The following is a 13,072-nucleotide window of genomic DNA, read 5'->3' on the forward strand; positions in this document are numbered from 1 at the left end:
AACCCCAATCTGTAAGAGGAAAAAAGGAAAGAGAAGATAAACAAGGCTTGGCTAATGTGGGCAGCATTTAAGTGGGGCTGCAACTTAGGCAGGGGTGGGGTTTAGGGTTGGATGGGACCTAGGTGGGTAGAGGGGAGTTGTTCAAGCATGGGGCAGGGCCTCTGCTTAGGACCTGCACAGAAGGGGAGAAGCAGCACATGGTAAGGAAGGCCTCTGGAATGTGGAGTTCCAGAGTTTGGAGGTAGGGCCCTGAGTGAGGGTGTGTGGGTGGGGTTTAGGGCCAGCACTATTGGAGGGGGTGTTAGAGGGGGTCTCCGAGTGTAGAGGTAGGGCCCTGGTTGAGGGTGTAGGGGTGGGGCTTGGGCTCTGTTTGGCAAGAGGGAAGCTCCGAGGGCAGATGATTAGTCCCAGGACTCCAACAGGCTCCCTGGTGCCTAAGTGGACAAGGAAAGAACTGGCTTCTTTCCCTTCCGCTCCTTTGCACCACCCCATCTCCCCCAGGGTCTCCCCCATCCCCTCTGGACCCCTAACCATGGGTGGGTCCCCCTGGGTGTAGGACCTCTTCCCCTCCCACAGACACGTCTCAGGGGTGCCAGTCCAGGAGGTCTGGCCTTTATTTATTTATTTATTTTGCAGTATGTGGGCCTCTTACTCTTGTGGCCTCTCCCATTGTGGAGCACAGGCTCTGGACACACAGGCTCAGTGGCCATGGCTCATGGGCCCAGCCGCTCCGTGACATGTGGGATCTTCCCGGACCGGGGCACGAACCCGTGTCCCCTGCATCGGCAGGTGGACTCTCAACCACTGCGCCACCAGGGAAGCCCTGGCCTTTACTTTTGCTCCCCCTTCTCCCCCCCCACTCCCTCAGGACCCGCATAGCTGGAAGGAGCCTAGGTGGGCAGAGGATCAGGCCCAGGATCTCAACAGGTTCCTGAGGGCCCAAGTGGGCATGGGAAAACTTGCCATACTCCCTTTTGATCTTCTGCCTTCCCAATGGTTTCCCAATTTCCCCCTTTGGGTGTCGGATCCCTTCCCCTCCCCCAGCTGCCCCTCAGGGGCACCAGTGCCATCCCGCCTTCACTTCTCCTCTCCTTTCACTCCCCCTAAGTCTCACGTCCTACCTGGTTGCTAGGGGTTCCTCTCATTCCCTTAGGTATCCGTGGTCCCCCACTGGTGCCTGGTAGGTGCCCTAGTTATGATGAGATGCAAATTCTGTATCCTCCTAGTATGCCATCTTGACTCCACCCCTCTCCTAGTATATTTAATTGAGTTTTTAATGGGGAAGAAGACAGAAGGAAAGGCAAAGGCAGAAACGTGAATAAGAAACCATGGTTTGACCCAAATTTGGTGTATCCTAACATCAACCATCCATTAGTCTCATACTTCAGGAAGACTGAAGTTCCTCTGCTTCCCTGAAGCACTTCCTTCTCCCCATTCTTTTGGCAATCTACTTGATCAGAGAACAAATACAACTCAGATCTGTAGAACATGCTGGGGTATGTAAAACTCTCTCAAATATGTTATCACATTTAGCTGTTAACATAGTCCTTTGACTTCAATTAGGTCTGTATGTATGTATGTGTGCATTGTTATTACCATTTACAGATAAGAAAACTAAATTCGAGGGAGGTTAAAGATTTCTAAAAAGTTTCTAAGACTAGGAAAACACTGAGCTGAGACCACAAACCAGGTTTTCAGACTGTAAATACCCAATGTCTTTTTATTCCATGGTATGCCACCAATTACCCCAACCTCGGTGCACAATAGAAACCTCATCTTAGGATAAAGAATCTTATCTCCTTCCTAGATTCATGTCACAGAAATCCAAAACATGAGGGAGAGAGGTTAATGAGTTCAGAAATAACTTTTGTGTACTACAGTACCATACCAAAAGAGAATCAATGAAAGGCAAGCAAGTTGAAAATTAGGAGAAAAAATAAGAAACTTGCATTGGTTTTAACTGGCCATTTGTAAGAGGAAATTTTGAAAAGATCCCAAATTATGTTGATGTTCTGTATGGAAGATGTTCATCAACTCTACTCCACTTCATTAAAATTTAAGAAGAAATAAGAAAAATTGAAATCAGATGTAAACATAATTTTAACAATTTTATTCTTATTATAAAATTAATGCATGTTGGGCTTCCCTGGTGGCGCAGTGGTTGAGAGTCCGCCTGCCAATGCAGGGGACACGGGTTCGTGCCCCGGTCCGGGAAGATCCCACATGCCGTGGAGCAGCTGGGCCTGAGAGCCATGGCTACTGAGCCTGTGCATCCGGAACCTGTGCTCTGCAACAGGAGAGGCCACAACAGTGAGAGGCCCGTGTACCGCAAAAAAAAAAAAAAAAAAAAAAAAATTAATGCATGTTTACTCTTTTAAAAGTTAAAAACACAAACAGAAAGTAAAATAAAATTACAAGCTCCCATTAGCTCTTCACCCCCAAATTACCACAATTATGCTGATATGAGTCCTCTCTGGCTCTGTTTTCTATGCATAAAAATGTATCCTTTTTTTCTATACTCTACATATAATTTTATAAGTTTTCTTTTTTCATAGAAATTTGATGTGAACATTTGTCTATATTAGTGACAATATTAAACAGGCTACAATGTATCCCCTTACATGTATATGCTAAAGATAAGGGTATTGGAGTAAATAGGAGAGAGATAATATTTGACATAATTTCTGTTTAAATATCTTATAGAAAAGAATAACAAAGCCACAAAGACTTACAACTGAAGTTTGCAACTACCTGTACACAAATTATTAAATTTATGACAGAATGAATATCTGTAGGTGTCCATCAGGCTGGACCAAAAAGGCGAGGGCCAGGGACACCCAACCATTGTCCACAGAAAACTGACATACTCTGTGATTTCAAAAACACTAGACTCTGTGATTTCAAAAGCACTGGCGTGGTCCTGATGGTTAACTCCTCAACATCCCTTCCACCCCATGTGATTAATCTAAGCCAATTAAACTAGTATTGTTCCCCTTGCAAGTAATTGGTTTAAAAATGCACTGAAGAGTTCATTCTGGGTAGTGTCACTGCCAGGGACACTGCTTGGCAATGGCAGGCAAAAGTTTTCTCACTCAGAGAAAGAGAAAGGGACAGAGAGAAAGATATGCTCTCATCGTTTTTCTGGACATTGTCAGTTTTGGATGTGACCCCTGGAACCATTGCTGTGATCCTGCCTGAGAATGAGACCAACAAATGGCAAAGTGCAGAGCCAAGAGAATCACATAGGAAAAAATCTAGCACACTAAAGAACTACTACACCTGGAACTCTATTTCCCCTACACTCCTTGTGAAATCGGGCAATCTGAGCAGAGATTTCTGTTAGTCACATCATCCCTGATTCCAGCACCGTGTTCCCCATGACACTGTCCTTTAGATTCTTAGGGAGAATCTTTTCTAGCCTGGAATTTTCTCTACAAACAATAATCAGTATATCTTAATGGTATAAAAATTATATGTATGGAACATCATTTGATAGCTGCATTTATTCCTCAAGATTATTTTATTCAATTCAATTATTGAATTCAATTGAATCAAAAGGCTCACATTTATTCTTCAAGATTTAACTGGGGGGGGTGGTACTGTGGGGACTCTGACATGTGTGGAAACACGTGGTGAACTGATGGGGTGGGTGCCCTCAGGCATTCATTTGAATGGACTAATTTTTAGTAGAGGTTGAGGAAAGAGTCTGACTTCAGAGGAAGGGAGAGAGCATGCATATCTCGTGACCCAGCCCCATGAATCACTAATGCCCCTATAGAAACAGTCTGAAGTAAGAAAATGAAGGAGATATTTCTTCTGCAGACTCTTTGAGACAAGCCAAAGCAGTCCTAACTGGTACCTTGGTGAGGAAGTGTGACTAACTGTAGATGAGATACATACTCTACCTATCTCACCACAGTTAAACTCAGCTTTGGCACATTGAGGACTCCAAAGACTAGCATCACCTAAAATCTGTGCTGCTTGGACCCTTTGGGAATGCTGCACAACCAGGGCATTTGGGAAGCACTCTTAGCTCTGACACCATTAATGATGCTCATGCAGGATACTGGCTGTAATGGCTGCACACAAGTTTTCAAATAATTTCAAGGTCAAAGTCTTGGAAAGAGAGACCAGAGCAAAAGAGGGAGAACTCAGCAGATCTTGTGCAGACATTATAGTTCACTGGATTGTGCGTGAATACATGTGAGATTGAGCTGCTACGTCAAGTATTAACTGAGGAGACTGGCTCTGGTACGATCAGGAGGGATCCCAGAACACATCAACTAAGGATTACTACCATTTTGTATTCTAGGATTTATCCCTGGATAAAATCTTTTCATCAAGAAGGTAAGCCACCAGAAGTCATGTTCTGGTCCTGAACAGAACTGGTATTCTTACTTCACACCCCCAGCTTAGGTTAGGGCATGCTATAAACATCTGGAAATCCACCATTGTTTTAATTGTAAGGATCTTATTAAGAACAAAATTTGTGTGTCTCCTGTAAGATTCAGGTAAGAAATTTGCCTCAGACCTAATTACCAGGAAAGTTTTGTCTTTCTTGAAGAATGTATGTTTTCTTCTTCAAAGACAATGAGAATGTTTTATCCAATCACATTTTTCTTCCTTCTTGTCCAGCCTCATACTAACTTTTCCCTTAGTGTTATCATCCTATTTGTTACATTTTTTTCCCTCATTGTACTCCCCCACTACACACACTTCATTGTATAGGAGCCTAGTGAACAATTGCACATCCTTTAAGAACTGAAGTGCAGGGGCAGGGTGAAGATAAGAAAGACAGAAGGGCCACAGGAAGAGAGGAAGTTTAGCTGAGAGAGTAGGGGAAGGCAAAAAGGAGGGAAGAAATGGGAAAGAGGAGAGAAGAAGGGAAAAGAAGAAGGAGGGAGACAGTAAGTAAAAGAAGAAGAAAGAGGGAGGAGGGAAGCAAAGATATAAAGTGAGATAGAGCCTCACTGTGGAAAAGTGCCTCACAGTTTGCAGGGCGCCTACACAGGTGTCCCCTCACTGGATCCTGCCTATTTAGAAGATGGTGAAATCCAGTGATCAAAGAGATAGCAATTAAAAAACTTTCAAAATCAAACACTAGTAATAACTGATAGAGAGAGGACATAAAACTCCTTCTTGTTTTCTAATCAGGTTGTCTTTCATGTGTACCATATGAAGTGATAAGAAAACACACAGAAAGACATGGTCTCCACAAGACCCCTCATCCATGGTGATTGGTGTCAAGGGAACAGAGGAAGTGCTCTGTTCTCACCAATTAACATGGCAGAATACTAGCTGAGTCTGGTTATCAGAGGAGTGAGATGATGACTCTGTGCTCAGAGAATCCAGCACTGCCAGGGTATAAGAGGGGACAGGGAATAAGCCAACTGACCTGCAAAACCTTGGAGGGGCAACCTGAAGAACTTATAGGGGAGGGTAAGCAAAAGAAAGCACCCAAATTATTTATTTCCTTGGTCAAACTGTTAAACACCAATCTCAATTTGAGGATTGTTTTTTACCTTCAGCCACTTATTTCATATATATATTATATATATATATATATGTATAATATATATAATACATTCTTTTTTCAGCAAAGGGAATCCACTATCCTTTAGAATATTCTACAAGATATATAGACATCATTTACTTCATTACATAGCATTGTGTTTGTTATCATGGTGAAAAAAAGGAAAATCAGACTTTTTTTCCTGGAGTATAAAATCTAGCCGACTCATGAAGGTGAATGTGGAGAATAAATGAACTCTCTAAAGTTACTCATCAAAACTCTTCTCGTGGAATCTAAGAACTCACCACAACTTTATTGGGTGCTGTGTGGCTGACAGGTTCGAGGTGCTCCAGCTGGGTGTCAGACCTGAGCCTCTGAAGTGAGAGAGCCGAGTTCAGAGGACCACCAGACACCTCCTGGCCCCACATAATATCAATCAGCGAGAGCTCTCCCAGAGATCTCCTTCTCAATGCTAAGACCCAGCTCCACTCAATGACCAGCAGTTCCAGTACTGGACACTCCACGCCAAACAACTAGCAAGACAGGAAAACAACCCCACACATTAACAGAGAGGCTGCGTAAAATGATAATAAGTTCACAGACACCCCAAAACACAGCACTGGATGTGATCCTGCCCACCAGAAACACAAGATCCAGCCCACCCACCAGAATACAGTCACCAGTCGCCTCCACTAGGAAGCCTATACAAGTCACTGAAAAAACATCACCCACTGGGGACAGACACCGAAAAAACCTGGAACTATGAACCTGCAGCCTGTGAAAAGGAGATGTTAAACACAGTAAGTTAAGCAAAATGAGAAGACACATCCACCAGGAACCTTACACAACCCACTGAACAAAACTTACCCACTGGGGCAGACAATAAACACAAAGAGAAACATGAACTTGAAGCCTGTGAAAAGGAGACCCAAACACAGTAAGTTAAGCAAAATAAGAACACAGAGAACTACTCAGCAGATGAAGGAGCAAAGTGAAAACCCACCAGACCAAACAAATGAAGAGGAAATTGGCAGTCTACCTGAAAAAGAACTCAGAATAATGATAGTAAAGATATCCAAAATCTTGGAAATAGAATGGAGAAAACACAAGAAACGTTTAACAAGGACCTAGAAGAACTAAACAAACAATGTTGAACAACACAATAAATGAAATGAAAAATTCTCTAGAAGGAACCAATAGCAGAATAACTGAGGCAGAAGCATGGATAAGTGACCTGGAAGATAAAATAGTAGAAATGACTACTGCAGAGTAGAACAAAGAAAAAGGAATGAAAAGAACTAAGGACAGTCTCAGCGACCTCTGGGACAACATGAAATGCCCCAACATTTGAATTATAGGGGTTCCAGAAGAAGAAGGGAAAAAGAAAGGGACTGAGAAAATATTTCAAGAGATTATAGTTGAAATCTTCCCTAATATGGGAAATGAAATAGCCAATCAAGTCCAGGAAGTGCAGAGTCCCATACAAGATAAATCCAAGGAGAAACACACCAAGACACATATTAATCAAACTATCAAAAATTAACTATAAAGAAAAAGTATTAAAAGCAGCAAGGAAAAAGCAACAAATAACATACAAGGGAATACCGATAAGGTTAACAGCTGATTTTTCAGCAGAAACTCTGCAAGCCAGAATTGAGAGGCAGTACATATTTAAAATGATGAAAGGGAAAAACCTACAACCAAGATTACTCTACCAAGCAAGGAACTGATTCAGATTCGATGGAGAAATTAAAACCTTTACAGAGAAACAAAAGCTAAGAGAATCAGAACCACCAAACCAGATTTACAACAAATGCTAAAAGAACTTCTCTAAGCAGGAAACACAAAGGAAGGAAAAGACCTACAATAACAAACCCAAAAAATTTAGAAAATGGTAATAGGAACATATATATCAATAATTACCTTAAATGTAAATGGATTAAATGCACCAACCAAAAGACATAGACTGCTTGAATGGATACAAAAACAGGACCTGTATATATGCTGTCTACAAGAGACCCACTTCAGGGCTGGGGACACATGCAGACTCAAAGTGATGAAATGGAAAAAGATATTCTATGCAAATGGAAATCAAAAGAAAGCTGGAATAGCAATTCCCATATCATACACTTTGACTTTAAAATAAAGACTATTACAAGAGACAAAGAGGGCAGTACATAATGATCAAGGGGTAAATACAAGAAGAAGGTATAACAATTGTAAATATTAATACACCCAACATAGATAAAAAATTGTAAATATTTATGCACCCGGTACATAAGGCAAATGCTAACAGCCATAAAAGGGAAATCGACAGTAACACAATAATAATAGGGGACTTTAACACCCCACTTTCACCAATGGACAGATTACCCAAAAAGAAAATAAATAAGGAAACACAAGCTTTAAATGACACATTAATCAAGATGGACTTAATTGATATTTATAGGACATTCCATACGAAAACAACAGAACACACTTTTTTCTCAAGTGCTCATGGAACATTCTCCAGGATAGATCATATCTTGGTTCAAAAGTCAAGCCTTGGTAAATTTAAGAAAATTGAAATCTTATCAAGTATATTTTCTGACCAGAATGCTATGAGACTAGAAATCAATTACAGGAAAAATACTGAAAAAAATACAAAAACACGAAGGCTAAACAATACAATACAAAATAAACAAGAGAAAACTGAAGAAATAAAAGAGGAAATCAAAAAATACCTAGAAACAAATAACAATCAAAACACAGTGATCCTAAACCTATGGAATGCAGTAAAAGCAGTTCTAAGAGGGAAGTTTATAGCAATACAATCCTACCTTAAGAAACAAGAAAAATCTCAAATAAACAACCTAACCTTACACTTAAAGCAATTAGAGAAAGGATAAAAAAAAAAAAACACAAAAAACCAAAGTCAGCAGAATCAAAGAAATCATAAAAATCAAATCAGAAATAATTGAAAAAGAAATGAAGGAAACAATAGCAAAGATCAATAAAACTAAAAGCTTGTTTTTTGAGAAGAAAAACAAAATTGATAAACCATTAGCCAGACTCATCAAAAAAAAAAGGGAAAAGATTCAAATCAACAGAATTAGAAATGAAAAAGGAGAAGTAATAACTGGCACTGCAGAAATATAAACGATCATGAGAGATTACTACAAGCAACTATATGCCAATAGCATGGACAACCTGGAGAAATGGACAAATACCTAGAAAAGCACAATCTTCCAAGACTGAACCAGGAAGAAATAGAAAATATAAACGGACAAATCACAAGCACTGAAATTGAAACTGTGATTAAAAATCTTCCAACAAACAAAAGCCCAGAAGCAGATGGCTACACAGGTGGATTCTATCAAACATTTAGAGAAGAGCCATCACCTTTCCTTCTCAAACTCTTCCAAAATATAGCAGAGGGAGGAACACTCCCAAACTCATTCTACAACGCCACCATAACGCTGATACCAAAACCAGACAGAAATGTCACAAAAAAAGGAAACTAAAGTCAATAACAATGAAGATCACAGATGCAAAAATCCTCAACAAAATACTAGCAAACAGAATCCATCAACACGTTAAAAGGATCATACCCCCGATCAAGTGGGTTGATCCCAGGAATGCAAGGATTCTCCAATATATGCAAATCAATCAATGTGATACACCATATTAACAAATTGAAGAATAAAAACCATATGATCATCTCAATATATGCAGATAAAGCTTTTGACAAAATTCAACGCCTATTTATGATAAAAATGCTCCAGAAAGTAGGCATAGAGGGAACTTACCTCAACATAATAAAATCCATATATGTCATATATGACCCACAGCCATATATAACATATATGACCCACAGCCAGCATCATTCTCAATGGTGAAAAACTGAAACCATTTCCACTAAGATCAGGAACAAGACAAGCTTGCCCCCTCTCACCATTATTCAACATAGTTTTGGGAGTTTTAGCCACAGCAATCAGAGAAGAAAAATAAATAAAAGGAATCCAAATCAGAAAAGAAGAGGTAAAACTGTCACCATTTGCAGATGACATGACCCTCTACATAGAGAATCCTAAAGATGCTACCAGAAAACTACCAGAGCTAATCAATGAATTTGGTAGAGTAACAGGATACAAAATTAATGCACAGAAATCTCCTGTTTTCCTATACACTACTGATGAAAGATCTGAAAGTGAAATTAAGGAAACACTTCTTTTGCCATTGCAACAAAAAGAATAAAATACCTCAGAATAAACCTACCTGAGGAGACAAAAGACCTGCATGCAGAAAACTAGAAAACACTGATTAAAGAAATTAAAGGTGATACAACAGAGGGAGAGATATACCATGTTCTTGGATTGGAAGAATCAACATTGTGAAAATGACTATGCTACTGAAAGCAATCTACAGATTCAATGCAATCTTTATCAATCTACCAATGGCATTTTTCACAGAACTAGAACAAAAAATTTCGCAATTTGTATGGAAACACAAAAGACCCCAAATAGCCAATGCAATTTTGAGAAAGAAAAATGGAGTTGGAGCAATCAGGCTCCCTGACTTCAGACTATACTACAAAAAGCTACAGTAATCAAGACAACATGGTACAGGCACAAAAACTGAAATATAGATCAATGGAACAGGATAGAAAGCCCAGAGATAAACCCATGCACATATCGTCACCTTATCTTTGATAAAGGAGGCAAGACTATACAATGGAGAAAAGACAGCCTCTTCAATAACTGGTGCTGGGAAAACTGGACAGCTACATGTAAAAGAATGAAATTAGAACACTCCCTAATACCATACACAAAAATAAACGCAAAATGGATTAAAGACCTAAGTGTAAGGTCAGACACTATAAAACTCTTAATGGAAAACATAGGCAAGACACTCTATGACATAAATCACAACAAGATCCTTTTTGACCCACTTCCTAGAGAAATGGAAATAAAAACAAAAATATGGGACCTAATGAAACTTAAAAGCCTTTGCACAGCAAAGGAAACCATAAGGCAAAAAGACCACCCTCAGAATGAGAGAAAATATTTTCAAATGAAGCAACTAACAAAGGATTAATTTCTAAAATGTACAAGCAGCTCATGCAGCTCAATATCAAAAAAAAAAACCAATCCAAAAATGAGCTGAAGACCTAAATAGACATTTCTCCAATGAAGATATACAGATTGCTAATAACCACACGAAAGAATGTTCAACATCACTAATCATTAGAGAAATGCAAATCAAAACTACAATGAGGTATCACCTCACACCAGTCAGAATGGCCATCATGAAAAAAAATCTACAAACAATAAATGCTGAAGAGGGTAGGGTGGAAAGGGAACCCTCTTGCATTGTTGGTGGGAATGTAAATTGATACAGCCACTATGGACAGCAGTATGGAGGTGCCTTAAAAAACTAAAAATAGAACTACCATATGACCCAGCAATCCCACTACTGGGCATATACCCTGAGAAAACCATAATTGAAATAAAGACATGTACCTCAATGTTCATTGCAGCTCTATTTACAATAGCCAGGACATGGAAGCAACCTAAGTGTCCATCAACAGATGAATGGATAAGGAAGATGTGGCACATATATACAATGGAATATTACTCAGCCATAAAAAGAAATGAAATTGAGTTATTTGTAGTGAGGTGGATGGACCTAGAGTCTGTCATACAGAGTGAAGTAAGTCAGAAAGAGAAAAACAAATACTGTATGCTAACACATATATATGCAATCTAAAGAGAAAAAACAAGAGTTCTGAAGAACCTAGGGGCAGGACAGGAATAAAGACACAGATGTAGAGAATGGACTTGAGGACATGGGGAGGGGTAAGGGTAAGCTGGGACGAAATGAGAGAGTGGCATTATCTTATATACACTCCAAATGTAAAGTAGATAGCTAGTGGGAAGCAACTGCATAGCATAGGGAGATCAGCTATGTGGTTTGTGATCAGCAAGAGGGATGGGTTAGGGAGGGTGGGAGGGAGACGCAAGAGGGAGGGGATATGGGGATATATGTATACATACAACTGATTCACTTTGCTATACAGCAGAAACTAACACAATATTGTAAAGCAATTATACTCCAATAAAGGTGTTAAAACAAAACAACCCTGCCCCCCCAAAAAAATAGTAACTAAAGCTCCACATTCCCTACAAAATACTTGTTCATACCTTTTGTGTTTAAGTTTATAATTATTCTTTGTAAGGCAATAAGATTGAAGACTGTAATCCCTCACTAGAATAAGCCCCAATACTAACAAAACATGGGTAGTGCTGCAATAATAAATTTATTAAGCCAGAAAAACAAACAAAAACCTCCCCCTTATTCACAATCAAGGGCCATCTTAGAAAGTGAAGTCATGGTGATAGCGCACTTATTAACTGGAACTGCAATTCTGGTCTACAAACCTCCACTTCTAGTACTACAAATGTTGTAATAAGACACTCTTACCTGCTCACCATAAGTGAGGAACATGTGAAAATATTAATCCCAATTTTTTGTATTAGGGCAAAGAATGAGCAAAATATGGTCTGGTCAATTCATTGTCCCAATTTTCAAAGTACTAGGCACCACGTATTTAAAATTAAATGGGGGGAAGAAGATGTAACACAGCAACCTAGGTAAGAGGAATGATTTGGATGACTTTATTAAACTCATCCTGTAACCTAAGAAAAGAGAGAAACGGAGAGGTCACCAGGCTGATGGGAGGTAAGCACTAAAGCACAAATAGAAAATGCAGGCCATGTTGCTGCTATGGCTCTGTGTTGACTGATGGCACTCACTGCCATTAGCAACATCATTGTTATCTCACCTTAAGTGAGACTGAAAACTACCTCAGGGACTGCAAGGGAGGCATGAAACTACTTAAGCAAATATCAACAATAAAATTTTAGGTCTATCTTACTTTATTTTATTTTTTTGCCTCCCACAAAGTTACATGAATAAAGTACTCTATATTAAATGTCATGGATGAAGAAGTAAAATTTTGAGGCACATTACAAAACAAAGCCAAGGAAATTAGTATACAAAAAAATGTTTGCAATCTGAATGAAAATTAAAGTTGCTAATAGTGCAAACAGATATAGAAAGCTAATAAATCCCAGGTGACAACCAACTGATAAAATATTAAGAACTCTAAATAAATAGAAATAACAAAGCTTGTTAAAAAAAAAAAGGAAACAACTTCATTGGATAAATCAGATAACTATGTATTTCATCCCAGAGAAAGGAATAAAATCAATTCTGATTTCTTAATCTTACTTTTAAATTGTGATATATTCACCTTGGGATTGAGAGCAAAAGAAATTCTGATTCTAAAATAAACATTGTTGTCACATGTTGGTGACCTCAAGGAAATATTGTGGGTTAGGAGGAAAGATAGGAAACCCAGATTTAATGTCCTTAGAGAAAACTAATGAACTAGTGATTTACCTCAGGAGACTGGAGAAACTGAAAACACAACTCAAAATACAAAAAGAATATATCAATGCTTTGTTCTCGAGTTTCTTTAGAAGGTAAGTGCTCCGCTTGAATCAGTAAACGCAAATG

This window comes from Hyperoodon ampullatus (assembly GCF_949752795.1).
Source record: "Hyperoodon ampullatus genome assembly, chromosome: 1".
Classification (NCBI taxonomy): Eukaryota; Metazoa; Chordata; class Mammalia; order Artiodactyla; family Ziphiidae; genus Hyperoodon; species Hyperoodon ampullatus.